The sequence below is a fragment of the Cydia pomonella genome, chromosome 14 (assembly GCF_033807575.1).
Source record: "Cydia pomonella isolate Wapato2018A chromosome 14, ilCydPomo1, whole genome shotgun sequence".
NCBI lineage: Eukaryota > Metazoa > Arthropoda > Insecta > Lepidoptera > Tortricidae > Cydia > Cydia pomonella.
In genome coordinates, this window is record NC_084716.1 from 13,985,277 (window position 1) to 13,998,092 (window position 12,816).

The 12,816-nt window shown below is 37.0% G+C and overlaps 1 long non-coding RNA gene across 1 annotated transcript; it reads left to right on the forward strand.

The window, feature by feature from the left end:
* LOC133525006 (uncharacterized) lies at positions 1-1,113 on the forward strand. The gene is made up of 2 exons (XR_009800507.1): positions 1-648; positions 720-1,113. It is a non-coding gene; the product is annotated as an uncharacterized LOC133525006 (long non-coding RNA).
* Positions 1,114-12,816: the final 11,703 nt, after the last annotated feature.

Consider the following 12,816-nt stretch of genomic DNA (forward strand, 5'->3'; position numbering starts at 1 on the left):
TTTCCAGGCATGCATCTGCAGCTACGGGCAAGTCTGTCCATGTAGGTTGCCAGCTTTCACTGACTTTTCTCCATCCCCAGTTAGATGGACAGGGAAGATTTTGATTCGGTGACATCTGACCCCATACATGGACTGCTTGGAACACTGCCCGCAGGAAATGCTGGTATAGAGCAGCTTTCGTCGGAGGTATATTCTCCAATTGGCGGTCTTTTTTCGAGAATAGGTGCTTTCGGGCTTTGTTTACGGTTGTAAATGAACTGGCTCTAAAACAAAACAAAAAAATTAGTTACTAGACTATTTTATTGTATTGCTAGTTTTAAAAAGTGCTTATTACCTGTCATATAAAATGACGACAAACTTTTCGATTACTGTAAAAAATAGAATGCACTGAGACTATAACGCTAGGCGGGCTATATAAAACATATTATTTTCTTTTACAGGGCCACAAAAAGCGAAAGTCCTCCCCCTGTTCCATGCCTTCACAGGTTGTGATACTGTGTCCTATTTTAACGGGAAAGGAAAAAAAAGTGCAATAGATGCATGGAACGCATTTCCCAATGCCACAGAAGGGTTTCTGGCAGCATATGAGGGGAGTACTAGCGAGGCGTTTACAGTAATCGAAAAGTTTGTCGTCATTTTATATGACAGGTAATAAGCACTTTTTAAAACTAGCAATACAATAAAATAGTCTAGTAACTAATTTTTTTGTTTTGTTTTAGAGCCAGTTCATTTACAACCGTAAACGAAGCCCGAAAGCACCTATTCTCGAAAAAAGACCGCCAATTGGAGAATATACCTCCGACGAAAGCTGCTCTATACCAGCATTTCCTGCGGGCAGTGTTCCAAGCAGTCCATGTATGGGGTCAGATGTCACCGAATCAAAATCTTCCCTGTCCATCTAACTGGGGATGGAGAAAAGTCAGTGAAAGCTGGCAACCTACATGGACAGACTTGCCCGTAGCTGCAGATGCATGCCTGGAAATGATCCGGTGCAGATGCAAAAAGAGGTGCGGCGGCTCGAGGTGCCGGTGCTTTCAGCGGCAACTTAAGTGCACGGAGCTTTGCGATTGTGGGGGACAATGTAAATAATAAACATTTTTAAGTAAAATTCTATACTGTTTGTTTAATTTCTTTATAGATTTTGGGTCACTTGAAATCGTGCCCAGCTGAGCCATAAGTTTAAATATGCTTCTATCAAATAATTATTAAAATTGAGCTATATACTATATATAGAGAGCGTCGGTGGCGTAATGCTTAAGACCGCTACCTCCTGTGCGGGAGGTCGTGGTTCGAATCCTGGCCGCATACCAATGTGTTTTCGAATCTCGATTTCATATGTACGTTTATTCGACGCTCTTACGGTGAAGGAAAACATCGTGAGGAAACCTGCACACGGCTGCGAGGAAACTCGAAGCTTGTGTGTGAAGTCGACCAACCCGCACTGGGCTCGCGTGAACGACTAAGGCCCGATCACCCTAATGCAGGGTAGGCTCGAGCCCCTCGGTGGGGACATATATGAGCTGATATGATGATATACTATATCTAATGAAAACTCCATCCTTATTAGTTACAGCTTACAGGACACTAGCAACCTATAAAACTCGTTTTTGATGTTCATAATTGGCTAAGAATTTTTTACGACTCTGCCGCGCGGTGTTCTATATTTTTTTAAACAATTTTTTTCTTAAATATTTGCAATGTTACTTATATTTTTGGAATCTGTATTAATGCGCCTTTTTAAATATATTTTTTTTAATCCGATATCGGTAATCATTAAAAATTTATTGACCTTAAAATATATTTTTTTACTCAAAAGATTTTAGATTTTGGGCCGCATTTCAATTTTTTTCTATGTAAAGGTATTTTTTTTGTTTTAGAAAATGATTGGCCATCTTTTATTTATCCGAAAATGATACCACACTTGCCCTAGTAGCTGTAGTTTAGTAGTTATGACGACCAACAGTGCGCGCGGTGTAGGAAAACTTCACCCCCTCCCCCTCCCCACTAGAGGGGTGTCTCCCTCTGCCTCCCGGGCGTTTTCGACTCTGGTCCACCTTAGTAACAAGTGTGCCAAGTCTCATGCTTTAATGAGAAAAATATTGGTTCCCATACATTGAGTGCACCTAAAAACCCCACTATATAGCATCACACCAGATACTTATAGGTCTAGTAAAAGCTTCGTGGTTTTCGAGATAATCGAACTTTTATGTCTTTTTTAATAGGCTAGGCCACATCTTTATTTGTGAAGATGTAAATAGCATATGCAATAGCAAGATGTAGGTAAATGTGTTAAACCGTTTTAGAATCAGTATAAGAAAAACATTTTTTTAGACAGTTGGTCACACTGGTCTCCATACATTTTTTACTCACCACAAGCGATTAAAAATCTTGTTACTTTATTTGACTTTTACGACCGACTACAAATAACAAATTAAATGATTTATCGTCCTGTTTGATTTTTATAGACGTGTGTTAGAGCTTTATAGTGGCAAGACCAATTTTTTCAATCAGATGGCGTCATTAAATTAAAATATGCATAAAATGGTTTTATTACAGGTACTTCTATTGTACTTTTGTTCCTGTCATAGCGGTCAGGCAAGAACAATTTTATTAAGTTTCGAAGTTACATAATAGCAGTAAGGTGGCAATTTTCATCGCACAGAACTAATAATAAAAATATTAAATAGACTTAAGGCTATGTTATAGCACAACGATATTATTATTAGTTATTGTTTATGTCATTAATAAGTAATTATATATTATAGAAATTCATAATGGACTTCTCAGAACTACGTATTGTTCAAGGGTTTAGTACGATCCAATGTTAAACGGTTTTGAATACACTCAATTTCAGATACTAAAATCGGTTTTGTTGGTCCTAATTTCAAAATATATAATAATTTTCATTTAATTGAATCTGATGCTTAATGGCCAAAGTTCGCGAGACATTGACATGCATGGTTGCTAGATATTTTTGCAGCATTTTTTTAATGCCTGTGTTTAGCTTCAAATCTCATTGACCATAGTGAATAAATTGGTCTATATTTCAAAAGAGCTGAATGATAATGTACCATGTTATGAAATTTAGGTTTAAGACAATCTTTTGTTCGATAAATTCTGCTACTAGTATTTGTAATAAACCTGCTGTTCCAGGACTAATTTTGAAACTGAAAGCAATGTCTACAATTTTTGTTATTTTAACATATAATATCCATATTTCATCATCTCTCGGAACAAAATCTCCGATATTATACCTAAAAGTCGTAATTGCGTAAGCATCTCACTAGAGGAAATTCTCAGTGCCCCAAGGTTAATGTGTTTTTTTCTATTGGACATGGCCTGTTGTTGTTGTCTGGACCGAAATTTACTGTTGCAATTTTTTCGTTTAAAACCGCCAAGGAAAAAAATATTAACGTTTGAGTATTGTGAAGGTTGGAAACCTTCACAGTCTCGTGAGAGATAACTGGCAACGATTATTTGAATTCAGAACTATCGCCCTGCTGAAGGAATAAAAATCTGCAGGCGATTTGTTTCTGAAAGCGGCAAGCATTCACGATAGTCGATAGTTGTATTGTGTTGTTTGAAGAAAAAATATATAAATATTATCAGACATCTACCTGGAGCGTTTGCTGTGGCCGACATCAAAAAGTTGTGCCATGGACGCCACGACGGCTACAGCCGTCAGATACTTTTGCATCGATTTTAGGCTCAATAAAAACTTTAAGTATTTTGACGTGTGTTTTTTTAATTATCCTTTACAGAATATGAAATAAAACATTTCAATATTTATATATGTATATCAGGAATATCGAAAAAAGTCATATAATTGTCTAATGTAATTTACGCTGCACTCTACGCCTATGTCGGCCACAGCCGTCGCATAGGGAGGTGCCAGCCAAACAATAAAGTTAACTGACAATATAATAAAATTATATTGTATAATAAGTTAAAAACCGTGATTCTAAGTCACCATAACTACTCAGATATTTAATTACCACGTGCAGGAAGTACACATTCCACGAAGAAAAGGGCTAGCTATAGCTGATTATTTCCATTTGTAATAATAACCGACATCGTTTTATTATACAAATTGTTGATTTTGAATACCAGGCTAGTTTTATATTAAATATACAATTTTATACAATCAAACCGTTTTTTTCATTTATGAGTTTTCAAATTCGTATTAAAAAATGCCGATATTAAAATTTAACGCCGAGTGACGGTTCCCAACCCTACAATAACAATAATTTTAACAGTTCTCGGCGCCCATGTCGGCAGGGGCCGTCAAAGTGTGACGTCATTATCTGTCTAAAAAACAAGTAGTGTTGTGAGCCAGTTGCCTCACGGATATTGTTGAGTGGGAAAATATTGATGTTTTCATACATTGTTTGGGTTCTAAAATGTATTTAAAGCATTATAAAGATACCTAATAAATATTTGCCAAAGCCAGTAGCCGTTTAGTGGCACCTGGGTATACTTTTGCATGGGGTTATAGGCATCATCGATATCGTATTTTGCAATCACTATCTTTTCACAGGTTGTAACTTTGAATGTATCTCTGGCGTCCGGGGTGCGGCAAATTCCTTCGCTGTCTGGCGTTCAAAAGGTTAATGATGACTTTATTTTACTCTCAATTTCCTCTGTTATACTTTTAGAAATATGAATAGGAATAGACTTTTCGACGCATTTTTTAAGAAGAGGAATCAACGAAGTAAGGCAGTTTCCAAGAGCATCGACAACATTTTGTACTGTACTTCTCGGTAATAGCGTGTTTCCATAAAGTGTTGATATGTATGTTGACAGAACGTCATCATTGAATTTGCCTTTGTCTTGATCTAGGCCTACTGTATTACTCGTAGTACAAGAACTGGAAGAACTAGAACATAAAGCTACAGTTGCTAATGCGGTGCAATTCATCTTTTCTGCAGGAAGTTCAAGCTGCACGAGATTTATATTCTCAATAGTGTTCGTTTGTAAATTTCTCTGAGGGTTACATTCACTTTTAGGCACATGACATTTCTCTAAATGTCTTCTATAAGAGTTGTAGAAATTAAATGATCTAGCACATTGATCTTCACAACAAAAGTATTCAAAAAACTCATGGCCAGCGTGTTGTAATTTGAAATGCTTCTTAAGCATTTTGAGATCTAAATTATTTTTACATAAAAAACAAATCACCATATTATTAAATTATATTCGCAACTAGGTAATTAAATTTATTATTTGATAAAAATATCAATAAATACTTAAGTAGCCGTAATTCTTAAGTTATATAATATTGACGTTGATAAGAAAAACCTATGAATTATAATCTTTATCAAAACAAAAATCACATTCTTCAGCAGGATAATGATCATAAATAGTATATTCTAAACAATTTTTTCACCAAAAAAATGTAAGTACAGTAATATTTTCACATGTTCTTGGTACAGTATATTAAAATGTGCTGGTTGATATTCATTACAAACCGAGATAAAACCACAATTATAACAATTTTTTGACAAAATGAAATGGGTGTTTGTCCAATTTGACTCCTTTAGTAACTGGAAATCACTTTTAGTTAGACATTTATCAACATCTAGAGTCACAGGCATTGTTTTAGTTATTTAAAATAAAACTCAACAGTCAATGCCTAACTCTCCCAAAGGCGTTAAAGCCGAGGTAGAGTTGCTATCAAACTTAGTCCTAAATTTAAAAATGCTGCTTGAACAAACATCCAAGTGCTGTGGCACTCAACAGGGTACTGAGCGTTGACAACCCAGGTAATTTTAAAACATAAGCTTACTGCTGTGAGTATGCTTGACACAGTATATTTCATTAATTACTATAAAATATGTTTTAATTTTTTCTAATGATTCACCTACGATAATTATAAACGGCTGCACAGTAAGCCCTAACTCTTGAAATTTATTTTGTTTAGTTTTTACCGCATTACGAATTTCAGAATCGCACCTTACATGGAGAATGAATCTGGCCGTTGATTCCGCCTTTGAAGGACGCCAGATCTTTTTTCTACTATTCCTTAGTCTGACGCTAGTGACGGCCAGCAGAGACGGTATCAACAAGAAACAGGCAATGTTTGATGTGTCCTCCGAGCCTAAAATGTATGAATAAATTTAATTATCAGTCACATAGAGCAAAACATTTGCGATTCCAAAGTTATTTATTCTACAATGTGCTTGTTTAGCTGTGGTGGAGCCGTTAACCAAGCATAGTACTATACATTTCATCGAGTTATCAGCCCAATATAGTTTTGTTTAGTGACAAAAATACATATTTCAAAGATGTACATTGCAGGTAATGTCAAAATCTTATTGTGCCTAAAAAAAGGTCTGCAGTGATCTAAATGCCAAGCCCCAGATAGAGACCTTAAACATGTATTTTGTGTTTTAAATATGATATCAGCATCGACTGAGTTCCCCCATATAATCAAACCATATCTTATTAAGGATGACATATACCCGTGATATGCCGAAAGAGCGGCATTATGCACAAAGAGCGGGTACGGTAAAATAAACATAAACATAATATATTTCAAAACACGTATTTCATGGTTACTTTCATATAAAACACAGACTTACAAATAGTGATTGTTTACATGTGCCTGAACTAGGATTCCCTGTGTTTCAGGCGATATATATGGTAAACATTGTTCATGTAAATTAATTTTCATTTACAAAGTACATAATACAATTTAGCAACTTAATACTATAATACATTAATCGAATAATTATCCTATTTATCATATTGTAAGCCCAGACATATTGCTTAAAATTATTTTACACCTATTGGCGCTAACGCGGTTTCCCTCGTTTGATCTCATATAGTGCTAGCTGTTCTCTGAGCCGGATAGTATTATGGCGAAGTACCATGAACTCTCCTAACTACGAGGTATTTTATGTAAAATACCAAACTTCATTAAAAAAAGATTAATCTGTCTTCTATTTATTAAAATAACACTTATGTTATAACAATACTCACAATATAGACTATTCTATTTTGTGATTATTGTCATAACATAAGTGTTATTTTTATCAAAATCAACCATAATAAGTACTCAAAACATATACACCTATAAAGCTTTATAACACAAAATTTAAAAATACTTTAGACATCATCACACAAAAGAATGAATGTGTTACAACGCGGCTTATGTGGGCGATTCTCGCGAATGCGACGCGGCGGCCCAACGGCATTCGGAGATCGCCCACGTAGGACACTTCCATAGGTATCAAAGGATTGAATTCACCCGCGCCACGCCACGCCGCGCCGCTTCGCGTTCGCGAGTTATTCGCTCAGGTAAGACACTGCCTTATAGAGCAAGATCCCAGACCCGCCAGACCTTACTTATTTTCTCTAGTCAGGATTAGAGTAGTCCTTTACGAAGTCATATTGAACGTCAACTGTTTCATAAGGTTGGGTACTACGTGCAGATTTAGTTACTTGAATATAATCACTTGGTAAGTATAATTGTCTATTTTTTAATTTTCTTTCAATAGCACTATGCATTGAGTTTCACTCCATTTGAGTGTGACCCAGTACAAGATACTTCTGTACTATTTCCACATCATATTTTTTGCTCAAATTTAGCAATGCATTTGCTATAATTGCATTCCTGTTTTGGTACGTGTATCCATCAGTATAAATAATAATAGGCTTGTTTCTGGCTAAGCAGTGTCGTTCAATGTAATCTATGAGGAAACTGGCATAAGTACTTGCTTTCAGGTCTGCTGAAGTTTCGGTAAACCAATAACATGTGCAGTGTTTAGTTGTCAGGTCATATACGGTAAAATTATGGCACGTCAATTTGGTTTTAAAATAAAGAGCACTTGCGGTAAAGAAAGGGCACACTTTGACTGATTTCAAATCCATTGTGAGAAGAATAAATTCTTCTGCCGCAGCTTTCTTGTCATCCTCCTTTTCTTTTCTTGCCCTATCTTTCAATTTGATATGAGTCTGATGGTCTTCTTCGCGTACATTTCCTGCCTTGTATGCTGCACAGCTGTCACAAATATCTTTTTTGAGCATGTACTGTGATTGCTTTCGGAAAACTGCTTTTCAAATGTAAATGAGTCTGATGGTCTTCTTCGCGTACATTTCCTGCCTTGTATGCTGCACAGCTGTCACATATATCTTTTTTGAGCATGTACAGTGATTATTTTCGTAAAACTGCTTTTCAAATGTAAATCTGCATACTTGTGGCTCATTATTGTCCACACAATATTTTTTATAACATTTGAAAAGCTCAGCAAGAGTCTGATACCTTGGTTCAATAAAAAAATTATTAGTTTCTTGGCGAGCATAATGTGAGGGTAATTTTGGGATATCGTTTAGGAATGTTTCTAATGACAGCATCTTTCTTTTAGTGTCAACACTTTGTCCCTTTGTTTGCTTATCTTGGCTGAGATTCATACAAAATTCAGCTTGTTTAGCCCACGATTGCACAGTGTAGGATCCCAATGAAAGTGTAATTAAAAACATTTGTCTGCATACTTGTACTTTTTCGGAGCCATCTTTTTTTATTGCTAAAAAATAGGACAAGGTACCTTCTCATCTCGATTTCTCATCAGAGTGATTTTGTCATTCTTGCTGTTTCGGAAACAGTGACAAGATTTGACACAAAAACTTTTCGTTGGTCCCAGTTCATTTTCTTCCAGAAACGTTCATGTAGTTGTTGGCGACACTCTTCTGTAAATTTGTGACAATGTCTTTTCTCCTTGCTCTTTCTACATAAGACAGACTTGCACGTTTCTCCTAGTTGCCTTGCTGGTCTCATAGTATTTTAGATAAAATATGAATGAAATATAGGTTTAAATGAATTAATAAATTTTATTGTTAATCAACACAACATTAGCGAGCTGCCTAGCAGCGCCATGACACAGAGAGTAATAGAGGGAGAAGCTACTATACCTATCTCGCACTGAACTTATACAACCTTATTACATTGTTTACAACAATTTTGTTGAAATTTAGCCTGAGTAGGTTTAGAGAATCCTAAATACTCTTCACCGTGCATTCGTCGAATTATAGTTTGATTTTTTTCCATTTACTTGGTTCCGGAATACGGCGACGTTTTCGGCCTTCGTCAATGTTGCCATATTCCGGAAAAACATCATGTTCAAAAGCGTTATATCGCTCATCAACCAACGATGATTCAGTGCTCTTCTTGAGCCGACTGGCATTATGGGGATGATGGCAAGAGGCCTGATGGGGTGTCCTTAGTTCCTTGGAGCTTGGGACGGATGTTAGTGTGGAAGGCTGCGTAGACACACTGGCACCGTCCCACCTCCAACGGACTAATGTAAAAGCGGGCGCAGCGGCGGAAAGCGTCGAAATTTTGAAACGTAGGTAATAAATATAAGAGCCTCGGAGTGCCGATTTGTAATATTTGGCGTTGAAACTCTAGGCAGTAACAGAGAGCGAGCCAGCATGGTTTTGGTATCAAGTGGAAGAAAGTTCTGCAAGCGCCTTAAATAATGGAGAGATCCAAACAGCTTTTTGCTTAATTCAGAGACATGAGGCGCCCAAGAATGCGTCTGGTCCATGGTGACCCCTATATTTCTTACAGTGGGTGAGAAAGGAATTGGTATACCATCAAAGAAAATTCTAGGTACCCCTGCTCAGACAATTTGGAGAATTGCTCTTTTGCCATGAATATGGTCCAAAATTGTCATCCGGGGGATTTTATAAATTTTCGCAGCTTTGTAACCACTTATTGTACCACTTCGGACTGTCTCTACAGCTGCACACAAATCCTTGTTGCTATAGGATTTTTACCATCCGTTTTTCTCTTATAAATATAAGAGCATGTCTGTCTGAAAAAAAATTGACTTAAGTAACAAAATATAATTAACAAATAGCTTAGGAATTTTCTGAACCGATTTATGTATATGATTGGTTATGAACTTGCTCCGCATAATGGAAAAGTTTGAAATGAAATACCTATTAGAATTCCATTAATTTATGAAAAATATTCAATGACAGACGCGAATACAATTTAAAGAAAAACATAAGGTTAGGCAAAAAATACTTATTGCAATAACTATAACCAGCTAAGATTAACATATGTACCTTGCTACTACGCGTTTACAAGTTTGGACACAGTTTCATGTGTCGTGGTCGCGGCTTGACTAACGAATGACCGAAGTGTCAACGGCGATATCGCTTTGCGCCGGGTAGGCGAACATCTTTTCCGATATCGCCATTTAATATGAGAAAATTAAAGAAATCAGACCAAATAATTCGTGTAGTTTTGAAAGTTGGTACCATTATTCCTAAAGATGTCCAGATGAATATACTAAAAATCCCCGATGGTGGGACCGGAGCCGGAGGGGGGGAGGTGGGGGAAAGGTCTCTTTTTCACCTTATTTTATAATAACTCCAAAACTATTTAAGATATCTCTTTAGTGACTTCTACATTAATTATCTGTATTAAATTTCCTATAACTTATGTTTACACCATATTACTCTACGGTCAATACTTTAGGAGATACAGAGTGTTAAAGGTGATAAAAATAAGAAACAAACTCGTTACTTATACAAATTTTAATTCTGAAAAAATACATAAATTTTTGCACGCGTATGCCGACTTATCAATCAAATTGTGTTTCATCTTCGTCATCTTTATCATTAACATCGATGGGGGAGTGCCCATTAGTACAAGCCCCCAGGCAGCCATTACAGATAAGACTACACTTAATGCCCGCTTTTCGGCAACTGCATTTTCCAGGACAGCCACTTTTGCATCGGCAAAAAATTGATTTTAACAACGCGTCAGGAGCAGGAGGATCCAAGGTCATGATTGGTACTAAGTTTCCATCGACTCCTCGCTTCCAACCCCATATTTCAGGAGGCAGTTGGTTCCCAAGCCACTCTTGAACTTGATGGAATACTCTGTAAGAGTGATATTTTGCTGACCCTTTGGTAGGAGGGAGGGAAGAAAGATCTGGTTTGGGCTTGGTACAAGATTTCAGAAAAACTGTGAATCGATATCTGTTAATCTCAGACTGAGTACTGGGCGCTCGGTATACTTGAAGAAACATTTTTTCTCCGGCTTCTGCTATAACATCCGGAGTTGATGTCGGGTCATAAAACACAGTTGCTATTTCTTTTACTATTGGCTTTTGATCAAAAAGCTTAATAATTGCTATTTTGCCCTTCCTGTAAATAGCTGAAGTTGTATCACACCCACTGAAACTATGCAGAAAGAGAATAGAACAACAAAATGAATGTTTTTGAAGTTCTTGGGAGGAAAATATTTTGGTTTCCACTTTCCCTCTTCCCGGTTTGACAAAAAACAATTCTTTTTCTGGAGGAGTAAGTGCCATTAAAAGGACTAAAAGATCAACATCTTCTCCAATAACAGTGACCACAAGATTGTCTACAGCTTTATCAATTGCAGTGCGAATAATTGTGCAGTCAGCATCTCTCGCAGCTATTCGTGTTTCTATGTTGGCAGCTTGCATTTTTTCTGACAGAAGTTTGATCAGTTGAGACTTGTTTTTTGTATTTGATAGAAAATGCTCTTGCTGAACAGTGACCTTCATCGAGAGATTGATGTTAATATCAACAGACGATTTCACCGTTCTCCTTCTTTGTTCAGATGTTTTTGTACTGTTTTCTACGTCATCGTACCCATCAAACACGACGGTAGAATGTGGTCCGTAATGACATTTCACATAATCTATGTACTGGTCACATATCTCTGAGTAAGAGGAGCCCAATTGCCACTTGGTACGGTGCAAAAGAAAGCCCCCATCAACAACCGTCTCATTATTCTTCAAATTTACATTACTGTCGGATTTCGATAAAACATCATATAAAGCCGCTTTTGTTGTTTTCCTCATTAAGCCATCATTGAATAAAGCCAGTGGATAGGGAGCCAATTCATACTCCAAATGTGATGCTAAATGTTCATCATCCTTCTTGGCAATCGCAATCCTTTGAAAAAGAAGCAATGGATCGACAACTACTATCTCATCATTAATCTTGACAGCACTGTGCATGGCTCCCAATGATAGAACTTTGTCTTTACGCTGTAGTTTTACGTCTGCGAAGTTATTCCCCAGCGTTTTTTCCATGAGCTGTTTACCAATTTCTTCTGCAAGGTGGCAATTAACTTTGCTATTTCCAACAATACCAGTCGATAAGGACATGAGGTTTCCTGTCTTTGGGAATGGGTAATGATCCATAAACCACGCGTAAAGCTTTTTTCTGTCTTCTTGATCCCTGCGCTGACGAGACAAAAGAAGATCTGCATGTTGATCTCCCGAAGAAAAATATACTCCACTAAATACCTCAAGTGCAGAGCAGATGGCATGACTAACAACCGTCGCTTGTAACCATTTTGCCAGTGTTGAATCCGTGATTCCCCTTCCTCGGGTCATTCCTCCACAGCTCTTCATGCTGCGCATCAAGGTCTGCTCTATGGTCATGTCTGACCAAACTCCAGACCAAAAGGTATCGCCTCTTCTTATAGTGAAATATCCTTTTTTTACAAATAACTGATATTCGTGGGGCGTCATTCTTGTTTCAAGCTGAAGCATATCTTGCAGATACAAATGTGCACATCGTGCATATTGGAAGTGACCGCTGGCATGAAAAAATGGAATCATTTTGTGGACACAGCTAAGATGACCCTTCCAATCACCAGCTCGCTCTGCAGCAATGAACTGTTTCATAATAGTCACCATGTGGTAGTATTGGATCCATAATGCAGCGGTAGGTCCATTTTCTTTTAAATCATTTAGTTTATTCATAATTTTTGACTGAAGTGAAGTCAACTGCTCATTGTTCATTATTTTATCTTCACTTAGA